Raw genomic sequence first — 13,109 nt, 5'->3', positions numbered from 1 at the left:
TACCCCTGGGGATAAAAATATATGTTTATAAAAAATAAAAAATTAAAAAAAAAAAAAACTCCTAAACAGTGGAGTTTGGAGAGCTTCCAAGTTGGTATATACCTCAAGGTGCTAGAACAGTGGCGTGATTAGAAAGGTCATGAAACTCTTTAAACTCTTCCCCCATGCCTTGTCCTATGGATTTTTCTTCCATCTGGCAATTCCTGAGTTGTACCCTTTACAATAAACTAGCAATAATAGGTAAAAATGCTTCTCCGGCCTCTGCAAGTCATTTCTTAAATATTATCAAACTGAGGTGAGGGGTTGTGGGAATCCCCAAACCTTGACTTTATAGCCATTTAGTCAGGAGAAGCCAGACTTACAACTGACATCTGAAGTTGGGGCAATCTTGTGGTACTAGGCCTTTAACCTCTGGGGTCTTTTAATAGTGCCAGTCCTGAATTGCAGAACACCCATCTAGTGTCCAGAAAATTGGAGAGTTGGTTGGTATGAGAAAAAAACCCACATATTTGGTGTCAGAAGTGTTGTGTAGCCAAAAACAGCTCAGGGTAAAGCTTTGGCAGATAGGATTACATTAAGGATCTTGAGATAAGATTATCCAGATGGACCCTGAATGCCATCGTAAATATCCTTACAAGGCAGAGAATGATTAGACAGAAAAGGGGAAGCTATGTGACCACAGAGGCAGTGAGTGGAGTGGTGGGGCCACAATTCAAGGAATACTGGCAGCCACCAGAAGCTGAAAGACTCTCGAGAGGGAGCTGGCCATGCCAACACCTTGATTTGGACCCAATAATACTGATTTCAGACTTGTTACCTCCAGAACTATGACAGAATATAAATTTCTGTTGGTTCAAGGCACTAAAATTGTGATAATTTGTTAAAGCAGCCAGAGAAAACCAATACCCTAGGGCTTCTTTACCAACTCACTGTCCCAGTATGCTAAAATCAGTTCTCGGGCTTTTAATAATTAATCATTCTCCACCTAGAAATTGGAAAAAAAAAAAAAAGAAAGAAAGAAAGAACAAAATTCTTCAAAGGCTATGACTTCTATTCCCTTACTGATTCATTTCACCTACATCCACAGCAGTTACCACCAACAGAACATATCCAAATGTGTATTTTCAACTCTGACTTCTCCTCTGATTTCAAACTCAACTTGCCTACTTGATAATTCCATTTAGATGTTTCAAAAGCACCTCTAATTCAACACCTCTAAAAACCAAACCTGGTCCTTCTTCCAGTGTTCCTTGTCTTAACAAATGGTATTCTGCCCTCCAGTCACCATATTATCCTTCCCTCATTCCTTGGAATATGTTAAGACTCTCTCCTGATAGCTTCTGCATACGTATTCTCTCAGCCTAGATTATTCTCTGCAAGTTCTACTCAACCTACTTCCTCTCCTTACTATTGTGGAGCTCCTGCTCATTCTTTAAATCTCCAATTTCAGCTCAGCTGACAACTTCTCAGGAAAGCTCTCTCTCACTACTCTGCAATCTAAATTGAGTGTCCTTATACACCTTCATGATACCAAGTTCTCCTTCAGATCATTTACCAGAGATCTAACTGCTTGCTTATTTTTGTGATTAATTCTCTTTTCCACTAAACTATAAACTCCAAAATGGCAGGGAATGCTTGCTTTCTTCATAAGCAAGCATATGCATAATGCCTGGCATATGGGAAACACCAAATAATATTTGATAAGTAAACAAATGAAAACTGAAATATATGGCTTTAGATATGAGTGGCTTGCAAGTCACCTATACCTTTTACATTTAGTTACTGGGGTTATTACGTTACCTACCGCTTTTTAAAAGTTTACATTATGCCAATTCACTTTCAGGAAAGACTTGTATAAGTCTGTTTTCGTTAATCAAAAGAAAATCAAAGAGAATTTCTATTTTTATTAAAAAAAGAAAAAGGCAAAGAATAAAAATAGCAATTAGCATTTAAATGCAGGACACACCCCAAGCAACAATATACCACCAAGCTCCTCTCCAGCAACTACACTCAGCATCAAAGCATCAAATGACAATAGCTTTGAACTGTGTCTGTGAGCATCTGTGCATTATCTCAATTTATTTTGTGCCTTTGTTAGCAAAGTGTGTTCTGAGGTATCAGAAAAGCCTAAGGTTATTTTAGGTCTGGGAATGCTCAGAAACTTTTAAAACATATTAATGGTAACTGCTTCTTTGCTTTATGCCATTTTAGTGTACAAAGGTGTCACAGGAATGCTCTACTTTCAGATGGGGGAAGGTGGACCTGTAATATGTTTTAACCCTAATCCAGACATTAAGATTTTCCTAAAGTAAAAACAATAACAAAAAAAACCCACCACACACAAAAAAACACAAAAAATCATTGTCCATGTTATCCATTGTATATTAAATATGGTTCAGTTCCTTCAAAAGAATAGTTCTTGTAGCATCTCTAAAAATAAAAATTAATAAAGCTGATTTTTCTGTCTGGCATGTTGGAGGACAAGGATCAGATTTACCCTCTTTCAGTAACTAGAAAGCGGAGAAAACACTATTATCAGACACTGGACAACAATACAACACTGTTATCAGACACTGGACAACAGAGAGATTAGGTCTGCTACCTCTGAAAAAAGGAAAACAAAGTAGGTAAACTCTGTAACTGCCCTGCAGTTCTGCCTGGGGGCCCTCTCCAGACCACTGTGGAGAACACTGCCACACATAACAGCATGGCAGCTTCGGAAGAGTTGAGAAGCTGTATCAGGAAGACAAAGGTGTCTGGAATCTTGAGGGCAGAGGAGAGAGAGAAGAGAGCTGCTCAGAGAAAGAGCTCCAGAAATCAGCACAGGGTCCTCTTGTACCTTTGGCTGAATACTAATGTACACAAAGTAAGGCAAAATTCCCCAGGACTGAGGAACAGGACAACTGCCAGGGAGCTACAAAGATGAACAATTTCCAGAACTCATTCAGAAACAAGGATAAAAATAACCAGACTTCAGACAAGGAAACTACAACTTTAAAGTACTGAAAAACAAAATGTCAATCCAGAAATACATACCATTTGCCTTTTTCATTCTCATTCACAAATGTACAAGAACTTTCCAGAGCCTAAGAGATCTGTTATTTCGTAACAGATATTACTTTTTGTGAAAAGCTACTTTTCACAAAAAAAAGTTGTTCATGTTAAGAAAAAAAGTTATCCATGTTAACTTGTAATTGGCTTATTATTTTACAAAAACTGGTAAGTATTTCTTAAAGTTCTTAATTTTAGTTTTAATAAGGTAAACTTTGAGAGCTATAGCCCATATAAAGAAAATGCCTTTGAAATCCTCACTTATTTTTAACAACATAAAAATATTTCAAGACTAAAAAAATGTGGTAATCATAGCTTTAGAAGCAGTGGACGAATCACATTACTGGTCATTCCCTTGTGGTGCCAAAGAGCCTATGCTAAACTTTTTCATTACAAAATCAACTTTCCTAATACAAAGCTTTCTTGTGGTGTCAATCTGAGTAATGCATATCTTTAAAAAGAGTTTTTCCATGCCATCTAAGTTGTTTAGTTATTAGTATATACTTGTCTATAAATTTCCCTTCATCTGCAGGATATGTTGCCACATTCCTTTCTTACTCTAGGTATTGGTAACTTGGGGACTCTCTTTTCTTAAACTAACCAGTCTGGCTTCAGATATCAATTTTGGTAATTTTTTTCTCAGAAATTAACTGTATAAATCTTGGCCTTCAAGTACTTGACCCAGACAGGGTTTCTGGTGATGGCCCCGTGAGTCCTCATAGGATACTATGTCAATAATGATATAATGAAATATTTCAACATTCAGAAGATATGCAGATATTTTCCAAATGATCAATGCACTGGCATAGGATTCATTTAAATGCAAGACATACCAATGGATTTTAATATAATTGAACATGAAAAAATTATTTATATAATTTCAGATTTCACATGGCTGTTATATTGTCAAATTTTAAGGTAGTATAAAAAAGAAATATTAAAATAATCTGTATGATAAAATGGGAAACTCACATTAGCACTGCAACTGTATACTGAAAAATAATGGTGTCTCAAAGGTAAGGCACCTGTGCAACTAATAGAGTTGTGAGCTACTTTTTCATGGAATACCATTTTAACTTGAAAGAATGAATGATACACAAACTATTAATCTGGAGTAGGGTATCTAGAAGATATTTTCTTGAAAATGAACAAAGTAAGCCTATTAGGTCAAGGGAAACAAATGACAAAATTTACCCTAAGGATAAAATTCAAACGTTCAAGTGAAAATTAAAATTCTGGATTCTGGAAAATTTAAATCTGTTCTTGTGAATGCTGGCAGCTTCTTAAGATATTTCTAATAAGATAAGCAGTGATATGAACAAATAATTTCTTAATATCCTATAATGCAGCCACTCTAAATTTCTGGGTCTCAGGATCCCATATATTCTTTAAAAAAAAAAAAGTTTTATTCATTTATTTATTTGACAGAGATGGACACAATGAGAGAGGGAACATAAGCAGAAGGAGTGGAAGAGGGAGAAGCAGGCCTCCGGCCAAGCAGGGATCAAGGGATCAAGCGCGGCTTGATCCCAGGACCGTGAGATCATGACCCTGAGCCGAAGGCAGATGCATAATGACAGAGCCACCCAGGTGCCCCTCCCATATACTCTTTAAAATTATTGAGGATCCCAAAGAACTTTTACTTATAATTTACACTGATTATATCTATCAATATCTACTATGTTAGACATTAAAAACTGAATGTTTAAAACTTCAGTTATATTTAAAATACAATAATAACAGGGCACCTGGGTGGCTCAGTGGGTTAAGCTGCTGCCTTTGGCTCGGGTCATGATCTCAGGGTCCTGGGATCAAGTCCCGCATCGGGCACTCTGCTCAGTGGGAAGCCTGCTTCCTCTTCTCTCTCTCTCTGCCTGCCTCTATGCCTGCTTGTGATCTCTGTCAAATAAATGAATAAAATCTTAAAAAAAAAATACAATAATAACAAACCTATTACATGTTACTGTAACTAGTATTTTGGTAGAAAATACTTTTTTAAAAACACTTTTGAGAAGAGTGCCATTGTTTTACATTTTTACATATTCCTTTCCCTGTTGGCTTAATTTCAGACAGCTGGATTCTCTTATGTCCTTCTGAGCTCTGTTGCCACATCACAGGTCAGGTAATGTGGCCTCTGGAAAACTTGAGAACAAGCACAGAAAGAGCAAATAACAACTAAGTATTGCTATAAAAACAGTCTGACTTCATGGAACCCTTGAAACCCCTTCCTATATTTTCTACTGTTAAAGTTCAGAGATGTTAACAAACCTTAGAAGACTGAGATACGGAGACCAACACTGCAAATCTCTTACAAAACTTCTTACTTCACTAAGGACACATTTCTTTTAGAGCAAAATCTATTTTTCTCTTCCTCTCATTAGCACTAGATAACATTCTTTTCAAAAGAAATGTTCCCTAACTTTAAAGAATTATCAGCAGGCCTTAATAACCAAAGGGAGGCAGAGAAGAGAAAATTACACCAGGAAATAGGATGCATAAATCCCATGTTAACATACCAAAGCACTGAAATTAGAATGCTAAGAATCTTGAATTTCCAGCAAAATATTCTCTTAAAATAAAAATACTTCCTATACAGTACCAGCAGAACTATGTACACCAGTAAACTTGTTACAACTATTCAGCTCTCTTTGTACCTTATAGGAAGTCTTTTCACTTACTCTCCTTTTATATCATCACACTTCAAAATTCACACTCTAACTTGGTTTACTGAATGTTTTTATTAAGGAGATCTTTTTGGAGATCATCACTGTTCAAGAAAATATTTATCTCTTGACAAAAAGAATTGCAGCAAAGGCCAATAGAGCAAAACAATGAAATACAAGGCTCTGAATTCTTCCAATTAGGGATCTCAAAATTCTATTGCTTAAATAACTAATGCCCACAATGCCACACCAAAGCGTTACAGGAATATGGTGTTGCCCACTGCACCATAATTAAGAAGAAAGAAAGGGCAGAACTTGATGCAAAACCACATACAACACTTCCACTTAACCATCACAGGAGAGGCCACACATAGCAGTGATTAAAGCTCAGACTCTGGAGCAGATTATCTGGATTCAGATTCTGGCTCCACCACCCTGAGCAATTAACTTCACTGCCTGAGTTTTCCCATCTATAAAGTGCAGGATAGAGTAGAGTAATGGAGATTGTCAGAAAGACTAAATGTGTTAATTGTTAAGTGCTAGCAGATAGTATTTGTTCAAAAAACAAGAAACAAAAAACAAAACCAAAACCCTTAAAGCTCAAACACTTTAAATATAAATGATGAAATAATTTTAGAGATGCAAAAAAGCCAAATGGAATAATTCAGAACACTGCATACTCAATTTTCTAACTTCTTAAAAAGGTATGCAATGTGGTATGCAATTATCTTTTAACTCAGCACAAGCGCAAACTGCTAAAGTTCAAGTCGGCTTCAGGGACTTAATACAAGAATCTGAGTATATTTGAATACCTTTATGCCTACACATACTGAACAAGAAAACATTCTGTTTTTGAAATAAGGAAGGATGTAAAAAATAAAAGCATGGACAGGATATCTCTGTTGCTCTGCAGACAGCTGAAGAAAAGCAAAAAGCATAATCCTTTGTGGCAAATCTGTTCCAAGTCTAAGTGAAAGAAATGAATAATTATGCAAAACTCAGACTAAAACTAATTTCCTAAAAAATGGAGTGTTCCAGGCTGAAGCAGGGTAAGTACAACTCGAAACACAGACATCTTGTTCTGCCAGGAAGTACTCAATGACCAACAAGGTCAGATGAAAATGATAGAGCCATCACTTAAAGAAATTCCCACTGGCCAAATCTAGAGCCATGTGAGTATGAAAAAGAATAAAGACACATGAAACAAGCAAAAGGGGGTGGGGGAACAGAGCAGAAATCAACGGAACTGAAAACAGAAAAATAAAACAACAAAAACAAAAGCTGTTTTTTGAAAATATAAATAAAATTGATAAACTCCTAGCCAGACTAAGAAAAAAAGAAAAAAAGAGGGAGAGACACAAATTACTAATATAAAATGTGAAAGGGGGTCAACACTACCGATTACAAGTACATTAGAAGAACAGTAAAAGAATATTATGAAAAATTCTATACTCACAAATGTGTTAACTGAGATGAAATAATAGGCCAATTCTGTGAAAGATAAAATCTAACAAAGTTCACACAAACAGAAACAGATAATCAGAACATGACTTTATCAATTAAAGAAACTGAATCAATATTAACCTTTCCAAACTGTCAGCACCAAGTCCAGCTGTTTCACTGATGAAATCTACCAAATATTTACGGGAAAAAATGACATTAATTATGAATTCTCCACAATCTCTTCCAGAAATAGAAGCAAAAGAAATATCCTCTAACTCAATGACTACGGCATTATCCTAATACCAAAATCAGATAAAGACAATACAGAAAAAGAAAATTACAGAACAGTATCTCTTACGAACATAGATACAAAAATCCTCAACAAAATATCAGCAACAAAATCCAAAAATACATAAAAAGAATTCTATACCACAACCAAAGGGTATTTATTCCAGGTATGCAAAGTTGGTCCTAAAATCTAATGTAACCAACCACATTCACAGGCTAAAGAAAAAAAGTCATATCACTGGAAGAGGAAAAGCCATTTGACAAAATCTTTTTTTTCCTCAATTGACAAAATCTAACACCCATTCATGATAAAAACTCTCAGAAAATTAGGACTAGCAACCATTCTCCTCAATTTGATAAAGAAATTCTCTAGCAAAACAAAACCCTATAATTAACATAAATTCAATGGTAAGAAACTGGATACTTTCCCTCTAGGTTTGGGAACAAGTCAAGGATGTCCCCTCTCGTCACGCGTATTTAGTATCATACAAAAATTTGTGACTACTGAAGTAAAACAACAAAAGAAAATAAGAAGTATATATATTGTAAAACAAAAAAATAAAGCTGTTCTTGTTTGTCAATGTGATTACATATGTAGTAATTCCTAAAGAATTCACACACAAAAAACTCCTAGTTGATAAAGTTGTTTCCTTTTGGGCATACATAAGTTAATTATAATACTGCTCTAAACATACACATGCTGGAATTAAACAAGTAAATGGATCCTGTATGGTAGGAGGCAGGTTTCTCACTGTTAGAGGAAATTACTATCACTAAGGAGAGAATGCCAGAAAGATCCATGTGGTAATGGATTAGAACTGAAGACAGTAAGCACTCATGTTTAGCTTAATATAGACACAGATGGTTATATAAAATATTTATAGATATGTGTATAAACACAAATGTATGTGTGTTATTAATACATACACACATTCATTTCTTAGCTCTGTCTGCTGAGAGTGACTAAGAAAAGCCACATCCCAGAGGCAATAAGCACACCTAGTACCTAGATCTTGGTTTCTAATTCTCTAATACCATTCTCCAATATAAGGAAATAGAGTTCCTTGGAAAAGTGGTTGATTCTAAAAGTGGGGCAGAAAATATGTAAGATAGGCTGGAAACACTTTGTAGTCACAGAAAGTAAGGAAATCCTTAAAAAAAAAAAATTAAAGAAAGAAAGAAAAAAATTACCTGCTTTGATAGAGGTATGTTAAAGGAGCATAGGTACCAACTGGAAGACCTCTCATTGGCCAAAGCTGGAATTATTTGAGCAAGAAAATAAAGTAGAGCTGGGTTATAACTCAAAGTATAAAATAATCATGAACTTATAACTGATACAAATTACTGAATTAATAAATGGGAGAAGATACAAATTACTGAATTAATAAATGGGAGAAGAGTTAAAACTCTCTGCAGAAAGATCCCACTAATTTATGCACTGTACTCTTAAGGAGACAAACATAACTCCTCACTCTTTGAGTGTGGCTGCACATATTAACTTCTTGCACACAGTGACTTCTGCCGAACAGTACAATGGGGAGTAGAAAGGGAGTCACTTTATAGTGGAGAAATCTGACAAACACTATTTCAGCCAGTGATCAAGGTCAACATCAGTAGCTGTAAACTATGTTAACAACATGTACCTCTGATATGATGTGATGAAAATGGCACTTTACCTCTATGATCTGTCTCCTCTAAACTCATAATCCCAGTCTAAAACTTAGAAAAACTTCAGACAAATTCCAACAAAGGGGAATCCTACAAAATACCTGACCAGTGCTCCTCAAAACTGTCAAGGTCATCAAAAACAATGAAGGAATGTCTGAGAACTCAATGACAAGAAGCTTCTAAGGAAACAGACCAACTAAATATAATGTGGTATCCTGGATAGGATACCTGTAACAGAAAATAACAGAAAAAGGACATTAGGTAAAAACTATGGAAAACTGAATAAACTATGTACTTTGGTTAATAATAATGTATTGGGGTGCCTGGGTGTGTCAGTCCTGGGATTAAGCCCAGCGTTGGGCTCACTGCTCAGTGGGGAGCCTGCTTCTCCCTCTCCCTCTGCCCCTCCCCTCCACTCGTGTGCACACACACTCTCTCTCTCTTTCTCAAATACAATCTTTTAAAAAAAGCATGTATTGATATTAGTCTACTAACTGTCATAAATGTACAATACTAATATAGGAAACTGTTGATAGTAAGAGAATCTGGGTGAGGGTATAAGAGAAATCTAGGTAATATGTTCTCATTTTTTCTGAAAAGCCAGAATTTCTAAAAAAGCCTACTAAAAAAGGAATAGTGAGGGGAAGGAGGCAAGATGGCATTAAAGTAGGGGACTTTATTTCATCTGGTCCCTTGAATTCAACTATGTAACTATCAAATCATTATGAGCACCTATAAATTCAATCTGAGATGTAAAAAAAGAATTGCTGAAATTCCACAAATAGAAAACCGACCACTTTTTGCAAGGTAGGGGGTGTGGAGAAGTGAATCTGAGGGGATATATCAGAATATAAATGGTGTGTGTGTGGGAGGGGGAAACTCCATAAGCTGGCTACTGGAAAGTGATATAGCTGTGGAAAACCTTCAGGGAACAAAAAGCCACAAAGAATCACCCCAAGCAGCTTACACTGAGCCCAGTCCCAGGCAAGGGGCAGTGCAACTCTGCCCAGGCAAAGACATCAGAGAATCAGTACAGTAGCACCCTCCCCCAGAAGCCCAGCTGGAAAAATCAGGAAAACACTAAGTTTACTAAGCACACAGAAATGCAAAACTCCAGCATCGGGGAAAACAGTATATAGAATTTGAGATTGTTTTTTCTCATGATTCTTTTATATTTCAGTTTCAAATTTTCCTTTTCTTTTTTTCATTTTTCCCTTTTCAATGAGTTTCTTATTTTAAGTCTTTTTAAGTTTCTATTTTTAAGTCTTTTTTAACCTTTATTTTTACATTTATACTTTGTAAATATATTCTTCATTTTTTACTTTTCACTATATTCAACTTTATTTTTGTACATATTCAAGTTTTGCTTCTTTTACAATTTTGGGATATAATGTCTTCTAACAAACAGACCAAAAAACAGCTAAGACCAAGTGGATCACCCTGTTTTGTCCACTTGGGAAGATTATATTCTTTCCCCCCTCCTCTTTTCTCTGTCTCTGTCTCTCTCTTTTTTTTTTAAGTTTCCAACCTCTTTGGATTTGTCTAGTGTGCATTTTGCTTGGGTCATGGTTAATATTTTTTATTTTGTTCTCTTGTTCACCCATTCTCCTCTAAGCAAAATAACTAGAAGGATGAATTTACAACAAAGGAAAAAACTGGTGTAATACTGTCACAGGCCTAATCTATATGGATGTCAGCAAAATGTCAGAGCTGGAATTCAGGATACTGAATATAAAGTTACTAGCTGGGCTTGGAAAAAACATTAAAGACACTAGAGAATCTCAGTGCAAAAATAAAATCTAATCAGGCCAAAATAAAAAATGTTTTAACTGAGATGCAGTCTAAAATGAATGCTCTAACCTCTAGGGTAAATGAGGCAGAAGAGCTGACACAGAAAACAAGATGAGAGGAAGGAAGCTAAGGAAAAGAGAGAAAAACGAATGGATCATGAGAGGAGGCTTTGAGAAATCAGTGACACCACAAAGCAAGACAGTATTAGAATTATTAGGGTCCTAGAGGAAGAAGAGAGAGAGAGGAGCAGAAGGTATATTTGAGCAAATCAGAGCTGAGAACTTCCCTAATGTGGCAAAGAAAACAGACATTCAAGTCTAGCAGGCAGAGAATGCACCCCCCCAACCCAAAATCAGTAAAACTAGATCAACACACTAGCATACAACAGTGAAGCCTGCAAATTTCAGAGATAAAGAGAAAATCCTAAAAGCAGCTCAAGATAAGAAGTCCTTAACCTACAGGGGTAGGAACATTACACTGGCAAGCAGACCTATCCAAAGACCTGGCAGACCAGAAAAGGCTGGCATGATATATTCAGAGTACTAAATGAGAAAACATGCAGCCAAGAATATCCAGCCAGGCTATCATTCAGAATGGAAGGAGAGATAAAGGGTGTCCAGGACAAACAGAAACAAAAAGAATTTGTGATCATTAAACCAGCCTGTAAGAAACATTAAAGGGAATCCTGTAAGCAAAGAGAGCCCAAAAGTAACAGACCAGAAAGAAACAGAGGCAATCTACAAAAACAGGGACTTTAGAGGTAATACAATGGCACTAAATTCATATCTTTCAATAGTTACTTGAATGTAAATGGGCTAAATGCTCCAATCAAAATACACAGGGTATCAGATTGCATTAAAAAAAAAAAAGCAAGATACAGCCATAGATGCTGTTTACAAGAGACTCATTTTAGACCTAAAGTCACCTCTAGATTTAAGAAGAACACAGACAGCAACCTCTTTGACCTTGGCTGCAGTAACTTCTTGTTAGACATAGCTCCAAAGGCAAGGGAAACAAAAGCAAAAATGGACTATTAAGGAATTCATCAAGGTAAAAAGCTTTAACACAGCAAAGGAAACAGAAAACAGAACTAAAAGGCAATCTACAGAATGGGAGAAGATATTTGCAAATGACATATCAGATAAAGGGCTAGTATCCAAGATCTATAAAGAATTTATCAAACTCAATATCCCCAAAACAAATAATCCAGTCAAGAAATGGGCAAAGGACATGAACAGACATTTCTGCAAAGAAGACATTCAAATGACCAACAGACACATGAAAAAAATGATCCACATCACTAGACATCAGGGAAATACAACAAAACCATAGGAGATATTACCTCACACCAGTCGCAATGTCTAAAATTAACAAGAGAAGAAACAACAAATGGTGAGGATGTGGAGAAAGGGGAACCCTCTTACACTGTTGGTGGGAATGCAAGCTGGTACAGCCACTCTGGAAAACAGTATGGAGGTTCCTCAAGAAGTTAAAAACAGAGCTACCCTTTGACCCAGAAACTGCACTACTACTTACTCCAAAGATACAAATGTACTGATCTGAAAGGGCACCTGCACCCCAATGTTCATAGCAGCAATGTCCACAATAGACAAACTCTGGAAAAAGCCCAGATTTCCACCACCAGATGAATGGATAAAGATGAGGTAGAAATATACAATGCAATATTACTCAGCTATCAAAAAGAATGAAATATCACCATTTACACTAACATGGGTGCTGGAGAGTATGATGAGTGAAGTAAGTCAATCAGAGAAAGGCAATTATCATATGGTTTCACTCATATGTGAAATATAAGAAACAGCAGAGGGAAGGGACGGAAAACTGAATGGGAAGTCATCAGAAAGGGAGAACAAACCATGAGAGATTCTTAATTATAGAAAACAAATTGAGGGTTGCTGGAGGGGAGGTGCGGGGGGTGGGGGGAATGGGGTAATTGGGTAATGGACATTAACGAGGGCATGTGATGTGATGAACACTGGGTGTTATATGCAATTGATGAATTACTTAATACCACATCTGAAACTAGTGATGGCTAATGGAATTTTAATTTAAAAAAAAAAAAGGAATAATGACTGGAATGATTATAAAAACAGTAAAAAAACGCTGCAGATTTCTGTCATACTGAAAGAGAGAGAAGAGAGAAAGAAAGTTGTCTGCCACCACTGGAGATGACTGCTAACTAGA

The 13,109-nt window shown here is 36.2% G+C and overlaps 1 protein-coding gene across 11 annotated transcripts in view; it reads right to left on the bottom strand.

The window, feature by feature from the left end:
- Positions 1-13,109, bottom strand: part of MAPK8 (mitogen-activated protein kinase 8) — a 99,483-nt gene that overhangs the window by 68,416 nt on the left and 17,958 nt on the right. The window lies entirely within an intron of this gene.

This window comes from Mustela nigripes, chromosome 4 (genome assembly GCF_022355385.1).
Source record: "Mustela nigripes isolate SB6536 chromosome 4, MUSNIG.SB6536, whole genome shotgun sequence".
In the NCBI taxonomy this organism is placed as follows: Eukaryota; Metazoa; Chordata; class Mammalia; order Carnivora; family Mustelidae; genus Mustela; species Mustela nigripes.
This window is presented reverse-complemented; position numbering and strand designations above follow the sequence as displayed.